The following is an 11,806-nucleotide window of genomic DNA, read 5'->3' as shown; positions in this document are numbered from 1 at the left end:
ATCCTGTTCCCATCAGGAGAGCCAAAGAATTGTTCTATTGGGACATCTCCCTGTGCCACACATTGGCCTCCAGGCCTGTCCTGGCAGTGCCAGGGGAACTTTTCCCATGTCATTTCTCACTGCCAGCTCACACCCTGCTCTTCCCTGAGGAGCCCTGAACATCCTATTTCTCATTTAGATTCAGCCCAGCTGCCTCCTCCAGGAGAGGAGAAGACCCTCCATTTATTCAGGATAAGGAGTCTCAACTCTACTCCTTTTATAATTCACTGTCTATGGAATGCAGTGTTCTGCCATTGTTACTTAGTGAACTCATTAAGAGTAAAGACAAAACTCATGCCCCTTCTCGACTGTGTGAATCCAGCACCCTACCCTGCTGCACACAGGCACCTGTGACATTTAATGAACAAGTAACAGAAAAGGAAACAAACCAGTTGACTCTTTGGGTGCCAATATCAGAATTATGATTAAGCCCTATGCCTGCTTTATACTGCATTCAACCTGTCAACATCTCTGACCTGCAAGGGTATGTGGCTGCCAGCATCCAAGGGACCTGGAGTGGGAGAGGAAGAGATAACAACATGCAAATGACACAGGGACAAGTTCCAGGTGGAAAGCTGTCCTCTCATGTTCATTGATCACCTACTATGCATTGGGCACTGTGTGAATGCAGCAGACTCTGGGAGAAGATATGGCCTCTGCCCCTGATAAGCTTACAGTTTGGGCAGGACAGAGAAGATGGATTGACGAGGCCTGGCCAGAGCACTTAGAGCCAGAAGGAGACAAGCCCAAACCAAGGTTGGCATTGAGTAGAAACCATTTCACAGTTCTGGGGGCATGAATAGCTCTATATCCCTCCCCTCCAGAGGCTTCTGGGTGCAAATTATAGCATATAGTCCTGGGTGTTTTGGGCTCCAAGATGGCAACATCAAAGTCTGTCTGAGTCTACAGCCTTCTGGTCTTGTGCAGAACCCTGTGAGCCAGTTCTTTAAAGTGGGCCTCTTGTTGACTGGGGAGATGGAGATGGCTTGGTCTGTAAAGTGCTCATCCTGAAAGCATAAGAACCCACATAAAAATCATCCAGTGTGGTGATGTGTATTATGATTCCAGTGCTAGGAAGATGACTGCCGGCAGGTCCCTGGGGCTTGGTAGTCAACCAGAGATCACGTGCTAGCTAGTTTTATGACAACTTGACACATGCAAGAATCTCCTGAGGAAAGGAAACTTCAACTGAGAAAATGCTTCCATAAAATTGGACTGCAGGCAGACCTGTAGGGCATTTTTCTAAACTAGTGATTGGTGGGGGAGGAACCGGCCAATTGTGGGTGGGTCCATTCCTGGGCAGGCTGTCCTTGGTTCTATATGAAAGCAGACTGAGCAAGCCATAAGGAGCACCCCTCCATGCTCACTCCATAAGCCTCTCCCTCAAGGTTCCTGCCTAGTTTGAGTTTCTACCTTATTAAAATGTGACTCAGGATATGTAAGATAAATAAACCCTTTCCTCCCCAGTTGCTTTGGTCATGGTATCTCATCACAGTAATAGTAACCCTGACTAGAGCAGACCCCCTCTTATAAACAAGGTGACAAGCTTCCAGAAATGACATCTGAATTGTTCTCTGGTCTTCTCACATGATAGCACATATGTACCCAAATATATACAGACACACACATAATTATGCACGGACATGTACACACTTGTACATACACACATGTACATATGCACATGAACACACACACATGTGCACGTATATGTACACACACATAACTAAATACACACATGTACCCTCACACACACACAACTATGAACACACACACACACATACTAAGTCTCTTGTATCTCCTTTCCTCCTCTCCTCTTCCTTCCCTTTTTTCCCCCCACTCCCCTACTCTTGCCCTTCTCCTCTCCTTCTTGCCTTCCTACTCTCCTTTCTCTTCCCAGATTTCAGGCTTTATTTCCCTGGAGAATCCTGAATGATAGTTTTTGGTATTTGTCTTCAAATTTCCCCAGAGAAGTTTCTAAAGCAATAGATAGATTTGTTTCACTTTGGCTTAAAGGATCTCTAAATCCCCATGCCCCCAATATGAAAATCCATACCCACCAAGGATGAGGAACTCATTGAAGCTTTAGCCTCAAGTGCCCCCAACTCCCTGGTAATTCCTTTCCCCATCCTTCTGATACCTCTTCTTTCATAAGGCTGAGCCATCAGGAGACAGATGTGCACAAGAGCCCCCAGAGGACTCGGTAGACTTCTCTTTTCATATCCCTATAGGCTTTCTCCCCACACCCAGAGGGCTTTCTAAACCTGAGTCTTACCCTCTGGGTTTAGTGTGTGATCCTATGGTGCCTAAGGCCGAGAGCTCAAGGGGAGAATAGAAGGAACATTGTTTTGGCCAAGCGATCTCTAGGCAGAGCTGGTGCCAGACTTGGCAGAACTCCTTGGCTGTCCCTTCTTGATTCCTCCTGGTATAAGGAGCCCCAGAGCAATTACTGTGGTTCCTTCTGGATACTCCAGCCAAGCCCAGCTATAACCCCTGTGCTGAGGGCATCCACTGGCAGTAATTGTAGAGGGGAAAGACAGCCTAACGAAGTCACTTGTGAGACTAGTGTTGGTATACAAGACCTCTGTGCAAAGCTACACTACACAGTGGTGCTGAGGAGTGTGGTCCTTTGAAGTCCAGAAGAGAGCTCTGACCCACTAGGAAATCAGCATCCTCCACAGTCTTGGGTCCACAGGCTCCTTGAGATGATCACTGGAGTTTCCTACAACTATGCATGGGCAGAAGTTGCAAGCCAGCATCCTACCAAACACAATTGACTATAAAGTCCCTGCTAAGAGACGCACTTGCAAGAGAAGCCTCTCTTTGGATTCCCACAGCAACAAGGATGCTGTACTCATTGGCGTTCATCCACAGAATGGCATGCCAAGCAGTGGATAGGGGCTCGGACATGGAAGAACCTGGGCTCTGAGTGGAAACTGAATGCTTATAATTTTGTGGGTCTCACTGTGCTGACCTATGAGACAGGGATGATGGTAATGACTACAGCTGATCCCATGAGCCTCCTCAGCTGCTGTTGGGGACCAGGTGCTTCTACTCATGCCACCCAACATGAAGTCAGCCCAGGGTGGGCTCAGTACCACCTGAGAGGATATGAGTCCTCTGCTTATTAACGAACATATTCAAAGGCAAGCGTGTGGTCCCAAGAATATTAGTATGTCTTGAGAGGTATTGAATGTCCACCATCCCCATGAAAGAACTGGCATGTCACAGAATCTCACCTACATTTAACAAAATAGTGACTACATTGTACAGATCAACAAAACAGAGAGAAGAGGGTGGAAGTCATTTCCTCAATGGTAGCAGTAGCTACTAGCTCTTTCTCAATACATAACCAGTCTAGTTACTGAGGTCTAGACTTCCTAGTCTTTGTCTGGACCAAGAATGGCCAGACAGAGTAGTGTCCTTCCTCAAAATAGGCCAGGTGAGGAAGGCCAACCAATGGGTTCTGAGTAGGGATATGTCGCCGAAATTCTTTCTTGGGAGGAAACCTGAGCAACATCTACCCACTCCTCTTAAGGTTCTAACAACAGACTCAGGTCTGATTCTACCAGAGTCCACCCTAGTGAACTATTGAGTTTATCAGGCTTACCCAGCAAGGGATGATGGGTTAGGGACAGAAACTTAGGTGGCCTTAGAGCAGATACACTGGGAGGTCTGACCCCCTCCCCTGAACAGAGTTTTCATTTCCTATGGCTGTGCCAACATGGCCTCCTCCCCTAGTCCTTTCTTGCCTCTGTACTCTTCCTGAGGCCACGTGCAATTGGAGCAGAATTGTATACAACTGGGCTGGAAGGGGAGGCTGGATTTTCAAGTGAGGTTCTATGATCATCCAACCCCCTCCTCTGAGAAGACTCAACAGGCAACGAATTAAGCTGGGATAATCTTTTTTGCAAGATCATAGCTGATTCGAAATTCACAGTTGGGTACAGATGATAGTTTATATCATGAAGTAGTATAAGCAGTTTAGCTGGGCAGTGGTGACACACACTTTTAATCCCAGCAATTGAGGGGCAGAGGCAGGTGGATCTTTGGGTTGGAGGCCAACCTTATCTACAGAGCAAGTTCCAGGATAGCCAGAGCTACGCAGAGAAACACTGTCTCAAAGAAACCAAAACAAGGAGCAGGTGTGGTCTTTCTCTTCCTTCCTCGCTTTTCTCGATTGACTAGAACTTGAGTCTGAGTGCTGGAACCTCATCAGCTATCTTGGCCTATGAGGCTGAGAGATAGGGTTTTAAATTAGCTCAAAACTCAGCAACAGGATCTGACTCAGGGGTTGGGGATTTAGCTCAGTGGTAGAGCACTTGCCTAGCAAGCACAAGGCCCTGGGTTCGGTCCCCAGCTCCGAAAAAAATGAAAAAAAAAAAAAAAAGGATCTGACTCAGGAAGACAGATTGTTAAAAACGCAGGAGAACTGGTTCAGAGTCACTGACCCTCCACTTGTCACCTTGTCACCGGACATAAGTAAATGAGTAATGGGTTCTGTTCTGCCCCTGTGATGTTTGTTCAAGCCCCCATTGTGCCCTCCAGCCATTGTGTCCTGCAGATAGTATTCAGGAAAGCGGCTGAAGCCTAACCAGATGTGTTTCAGATGCAGATGCCTCATCAACTCTGACAAACATTTACCCTAAAGGACAGCGACCAAGATCTGTTCTCAGGAGAATGAGAGCTTGACCTTTCCCCTCATTTAAACCCTAGAGTCTTGAGAACAATCCTGTGACTTTGAGAGGTTTCCCCTTGTGACATTTTTGGTATTTCCTTTTGACATCCCCTCATCTCCTGGGGCTTGTGACTTCCTCCTTTAAATAGCCCTTCTCCCAGCCACTCAGGGTCGACCTCTCTGTCTCCTGCGTGGGATACGTGTTGGCCTGGAGCTCCGAAATACACTTTGCCTCTGAATATTGCATCAAGACTGGTCTCTCGTGTGTCTGGGGTTCTCGACTTCCCGAGACTTGAGTGAGGGTCCCCTTTGGGATCTTTCAAGGCACACTTTGTATATGCCAATGTCAGTGCATAGGAACCCAAATCTCTAGTACCAAGGATTCCTTTTGGTTCATGAATGTCAGACTTTCATGTTTGTCTTATTGAGCTGCTATTAGTTTGTGTGTCTATTTTCACCTTAACTTAAGTCCCATTTGATATTTCAAAGGCACAGGGCAAATAAATGGCAATATGATGATGTGAACTCAAGCCTGATACCCATGAGCCACCCTTCTCAAGCAGAAGATACCGTGGACATTCTTTATGGTAGGCCTGGCAAGAGAGCCAGGGATAGCAGTAAGGATTCCCCATCAATGAGTCCCGTGTAGAACTGGGCGAGTCGTGTGAACTCCTGCTGAATTAATCTACAGATTATAGGTACCAGTTTGTGAACAATGGCAGCCCACAGTCCCAGGCACAAGATATAAGGGAAAGCCCTATGTCTATGTCTACAGCCTGTGCTTTGGTCAGTCTGGTGCCTTCATTTCTGCAGCAGTAGGAGGGTGAAGAATGGCTGGGAACGGGCATGGCTGCCTAGCATACTTTTTCCTATGAGAGCTCACAGCAGTGTGTGTTTATTTCTTGAGTCTGCTCTATAGCCCCGGGATCTAGGGACCATTATCCCTGCTTAGGGAACAGAGAAGTTGAATTTCAGAAAGCTTAACTGCCAGGCTGAAGCTCACAGAGTGAGTAAACAAAGCCAGGATTTGAGTGGAGCCAGTCCTAAACCCATGGCCATTAAGTGTTTGGCTAAACAAACGGGGTGAGTGGCATTGGCATCTGGGATACTGACAGTCCCCATTGGAAGATGCTGCAGCCAGAGGTAGATGAAGAGATAAGAGGTATGTGTAAGAGCAGAATGCATTCACTTAAACTATTCCTCAACACATAAAACCATTCCTTGAATAGGATAGCAGAGATATAAGTTGCTGTTTTGCGAGAGGACACAACACTGGGATGCTCACAAGGATTGTATTCGTTTCTTCTTCTTCTTCTTCTTCTTCTTCTTCTTCTTCTTCTTCTTCTTCTTCTTCTTCTTCTTCTTCTTCTTCTTCTCCTTCTCCTTCTCCTTCTCCTTCTCCTTCTCCTTCTCCTTCTCCTTCTCCTTTCCCCCCACCTTCCCCCTCCTCCTCCTCCTCTTTTTCTTCTTCTTCCTCCTCTTCTTCTTCATTTATAATTTTGTTTGTTTTCCAAGACAGGGTTTCTTTGTGCAGTCCTGGCTGTCCTGGAACTCACTCTGTAGACCAAGCTGGCCTTAAACTTCTATAGATCCACCTATCTCTGCCTCTTGAGTGCTGGGATTAAAGGTGTGTGCCACCACACCCAGCTAGCATGTTACTTTTCTTATTGCTCTAACCAAATACTTATAAAACATAACTCTACAGAGGAAGGAATAATTGTGGATGGTAGACCAGCAAGGCCCTGGAGCTGGATCTTGGCTCTACTTCTTGACAGTTTTCTGACCTTGGGTTTAGTAGTCAACCTGTCTGAACCTTAGTTTCCTCATGAAAGACAGAACATAATCCCCACAGACATTAAATGAGATAATGCCTAGGAAGCCTCAGACAGGCACTGGGCATGCAATCAGCCCTTCAGAAAGAGTGGCAATTATTAGTCATGTTTCCCTCTGGTCCTTCCTTGCCCCAGTCTCTGGTGCTCACAATCATCCTACTGTGAGTGCCACATAAAGGTACAGTGTGTATTAGAAGGGACCTGAGCACAGGGAAGAGGAGGAGGGATCTGCCCCTGGGGCCTTACAACTGCAATTCTCTTCCTTACCAGAGGAGCCAAGCTGTTTTCTTCCCACCCAGTCTCCCCAGGCCACAGGGCTACTGGGAACAAAAGGGCACAGTCAGCAAGTATTTAAAGTTTTCGTTGAGACCTTTTGTTCCCTCAAGATTCTTGGACTTGAGAAGCCCAGAGAAAAATTCAGTCCTGGTACCCAGCTGAGCATCCTGCCCCACCCTGCACCAGCTCCTGCTGCAAGCTTTACCTACAGCTCTTGGCCCAGCTCTTGGAATTGTGTTTTCTCTTACTTGACTGGTAAGCCCTAGGAGGCTCAGACAGGTTTGGTGACCTGAGCCCAGGTTACATGGAACTCCTCTCTTACAAGAGCATTAGGAGACGCCCTCACATTGCATCTCTTCAGAAATAAGAACTCTGTGAGATGGCCATTTATCTCCAGTTCAGAGAGGAAGAAGCTGGAGAACACATGGCATCACATGGCAGGGACATATCTTTGTTCCCTCAGGACCTGAGACTAAGCCCTAAACCACCTGGCTACACTGATTTCTGGAGAGACATCACTAACTGATAATTTGAATGCCATGCAAACTGTTGGTATTCTGTCTAAGCTCCGCCCCCACAGCTACCTGGTGACAGCCAGCTATGCTCCGCCCCACAGTTGCCTGACAAAAGCCAGCTGTGCCTGACACTATATAAGGGACTGTTTGCCCCCTCTTCATTCTCTTTGTTCTTTGCTTCTTTGCTTTCTTCAGCTTTCTCCCCATCCCGCCATGGCCCTTTACTTCTCTCCCCTTCTACTCTTCTCTCATTAAATCTTTCCATGTGGAACCATGTTGGCTTGGTGTGCTTTGTCCGGGCGTGGGCCAAGATTTAAACCCTAACGCAAACTCTTTGAAATGATAAAAGAATTAAACTGGGCATCATGGTGCAGGCCTGAAATCCTAGCACTTGAGAAACACAGGACCATAGTCGAAGGTTGAGAGTGGGTTGTAGAGTGAAACACCACCCAAAATAAAAAACACCACCTCTATGCACTGGCCAGTTACGACACTTCTCTGGAGTTCTCTATAATTCTGCTTCCTTCAAAATATTACCCTGAGCCCCACTCAGTCACTTTGAGAAGTGTCAGCTCCAGAGGCCACTGCCTGGCTCCACTCACAGCAACCCTCACTGTAAGTGAACTTCAGGCTCTTGACAAAATAACTTTATCTCTCTGGGCTTTGACTTACTCATCTTTAAGACAGGAATACCATTGTTTTGATTGTTTTGATGCTTGAAAGAGAACAAGAGAGGCTGGAGAGATGGTCCAGTGGTTAAGAACACTCGCTGCTCTTGCAGAGAACCACATGGTGGCTCACTATCTGTTAACTTGGGTTCCAGAGGATCTGATGCCTTCTTTTGACTTCTGGGGACACTGGGCATTTGTATACATGCAGGCAAAATACTCCTATGTATAAAATGAAAACACAAATTTTAAAAAGGAGTATAAAACAATTAAAAACATTACATTAGGGGTAGTCTTTCTCTATGTGTGGACAGATAGTCATAGAGGTGTCTGTTTTCCCCAGGAGGCAGGCACTGGAGTTGGCAGCCTATAATAGGGATGTGGAAATAAGCCTTGGGCCCAGAGAGGACAACCAAACCCAGCAAGGTTCCTGCCCAGCTTGGGAGTGTCTGCTGCAGATGCAGAAGACATCCCTGGGACAGGTCTGCCAGGACAGTGAGGGGCCCTCTCTGGGCAGGTACCTCTTTTCATTATCAAGCCTGCATTCCTGGAATTCCTTGGTAGCCAGACACTCATTACCGAAGGATCAAAGTGCCAAAGGAAACTACTTATTTGAGGCTAAGACTTGGGTCTTTTCATATTCATAATTGGCCCTTGAATTTGCACGCTCCAGGGATACAAATAGAAAGGGGCTGTTGGACAAAGTGTCTCTATGGCAGCCCGGTAGCCCTTGGAGGAGGGTAGGGCAGGTGCCTGCAAGACCTAGAAGGCTTCCCAGAAGGCTTCTGAAGGCCACCTGTCCATCCACTGCAGCAGATCAGAGCCAAAAGGAGAGGTCTATCCCAACTACTGAAAACTGTCAGCAGAGCCAAAGGCTTGTCATCTCCTCCAGGCTGTCCCAGCTACCTACCCAGATAGCTGGAAGGTCTTACCGGAGGGTGACATTACCAAGGACATTTGGTACTATCTGGAGACATTTGTGCTTGTCACACTGGGAACTGAAAGCATTCTACTTTCACAGGTTGAAATCCTGGTCCCCAACATATTAGGAAGTAGAACCTTTGGGGGTCAGAAAGATAGAGACCCTAGGGAGGGATCAGTGTTTTTATAAAAGGGGCCACAGAGGGCTTTTTCTCTCCATCCTGTGAGGACCCAGTGAGGCAGAGTCTGCAGATACGTTGCTTCCAGACTTTCAGCCCTTAGGATGAAGAACCATCTGCCCCAAGTGTCAAGTTCACCGTGGTAAGGCCAAGAAGCCAGTTCTAGCCCCATCTCACACTCTATAGCTGTTGCCTTTTCTTCCAATTGTAGTCATGGGGGTGAGCAGAGGCAGGCAATCACCCAGGTGTGTGTCCTTTAAGAAAAGGAGAAGTGTAACAATGTGTGTATGGTGTGTGGGTGGGTGGGGGTATTAGGGGGAACATGGGTCAACTCCTACCTTCCTTGACAAGTGTCATAGGGAAATAGCCCAGGCGTTGGGGTCCAGGAGACACAATCTACACATGCATTCTGATTTTTGGCTGTGGGGGGCTCTGGGCAAGTTACTTCATTGGTCTGAATCTGATTCTTGAGGTAAGAATCCTGCCCACTCAATGGTGTAGGTATGATGGCTAGAAACATGAAGTGGCTAGTGTGAGCCTAGCCCATGGACGGCTGTGCACAGGTCCAACCTCACACTCTCCCCTCAGCACCCTCATTTCCCCTGGCCTGATGCTGGTCCTCCTACGGCAAGTAGGCAGGGCCTTGCTAACCCTGCTTAGCTATGCTCTTCTCTGTATACTGAGCCTCCTCCTCTGCCTCCAAACTCCTGGACTTCCGTCCTTCCAAGGGCATCAGGAAGGGCATCAGTTCCACCCCAGCTTCCAACCGCTGCCCTAATCCATCCGAGATGCCAACCTGGCTCATACTCTGGCTTGCATGATGGCTCCAGTGTGCAAGGCATCTGAGGATACTATAAAGTGGTATCAAGGTTGTGTACGTATAGGTTTAACTGAGTCCTGAGTATGCTCACCTGTGTGTCTCATGGCATGCAGGTAGCCTGAAATTGCCTTTGTTCCTGTTAGCCCTGCTGTCACTCAAGACAGTCTGGCCCGGTGCTAATTCAAAATGTGGCCTCAGGAGCCTAAAATTCTGCAAACTTGCACAGCAGCCACAGCAAAGCATGAGGTAGAGGGCAGGGTTCCCCAGGCATAAGCACAGGCAGTCTGAAGCAGGCACAGTCCAGGGCTACTGTTCTGAACAGGTAAATGTTCTATTTGGAATTTGAGTTGATAGTCCGGGTGCATCAGCTAAAGTGAGGACCAGGAAACAGGAAATACTTCTGTAAAATTCCTGCCTCTACGCCAGCCCCCACCATACCCCAACCCTCCCGGGCCCAGATTAGTCCCTTGCCTTGGTAAGATATCCAATTACCACTCCTTTCAGTTCATTCATCAGGGGCTTATGCAGAGCTTTTCTCTTTGTGCGCTAAAGCCTCAACCTGCTGACCTGGCCACTGTATAAACACACTCCAGGCAGGTGCCCAGAGGACCCAGAACCCTGCATCTGGCAAGCCCTGGCTGTGACTTCTGTCCTGTGGTTTAGGAACTTGCTGGGGCTGGCTGAGTCTTTGGACCCCAGCCCTCCCCTCCCCCATATCCAGCTGGTACTTTGCGAGGGGTTTCAGTGACCCCTTGGCATAAATCCAAGGCATCACCACTGTCTCCAGTCACAGTGCTTAATCCCACCTTTACCAGAGGTGAGATAAGCCGCCATCTGCAAGTACAGATGAGCAGGGGCCTAACAGTGCTTTTGATGCAAATGGAAGCCTAAATGAAAAGGCCTCTTCCTGGGTTAATAGACTGATTTGGTTACAAGTTTTGAAGCATTTCACCGCAACCTCGGTCGCCAGCAACCTGCCCTCAGTATTTGCATATGTTTTGAATGAAAATTGTCAGGAACATGCAAACTAGACAGTTAAGTGCATCTTATCAGATGACTGCGGGGAATCTTGGAGAGGACCAGATAGAAACAGGTAAGACAGGTAAGGCCTGAGGCCCTCAGGTGGGTCTGGGCTTCCATGATAGGGCTGCATCAGCCAGGGCTGATAACTGGCTTCTCAATTTCAACAGCCTCAGCTGAAAAAAAAAAAAAAAACCCACCTGGAAACAAACTCCATGGGACCTAGAGAAAGATAAAGGAGTCTTTATGTCCCTCTGGTCTGGTTGAGGTCACCTGTAAGGAATAGGGTAGACCCTCCCTTTACCACAGGCTGATCAAATATGCATTGATCATGACAGACACATCGGGAGTCACTAAATAAGCCGCCTCTTCTTCCTTCAGTATCAGGCTCCTTCAGCTGCGCTTATAAATAATATGTCACGCGAGAAATTCTATATATGGACGTTCTTCCATGTTCTCAAACATGTTTGTTTATCGCATCATAAATGTTATGTAAGTTCTTTGCAGGGAAAACACTCACCATGCAAATATACAAAGAGAAAAACAATCAAAGGACAAGTCCCCCACAACTCCACTGCCCGTTTGTTATCTAAATATTGAAATAAATCACTTAGGTTCCGTTTGTTTTAACCAAAGTCTTTGGGGTATGTTTTTGAGAGAAGGAAAAGCTGCATTGGCTCAGAAGTGAAGGTTCTTCATATTTTAGGATCAGTTTATCTATCATCTATCTATCATCTATCTATCAACTATCTACCATCTATCTATCATCTATCTCTCTCTATCTATCATATCTATCTATCTATCTATCTATCTATCTATCTATCTATCTATCTATCCCTCCCCCCCAGAAGAATTTTGTTG

The sequence above is a fragment of the Rattus norvegicus genome, chromosome 10 (assembly GCF_021556685.1).
Source record: "Rattus norvegicus strain SHRSP/BbbUtx chromosome 10, alternate assembly SHRSP_T2T, whole genome shotgun sequence".
NCBI classification, from domain to species: domain Eukaryota; kingdom Metazoa; phylum Chordata; class Mammalia; order Rodentia; family Muridae; genus Rattus; species Rattus norvegicus.
This window is presented reverse-complemented; position numbering follows the sequence as displayed.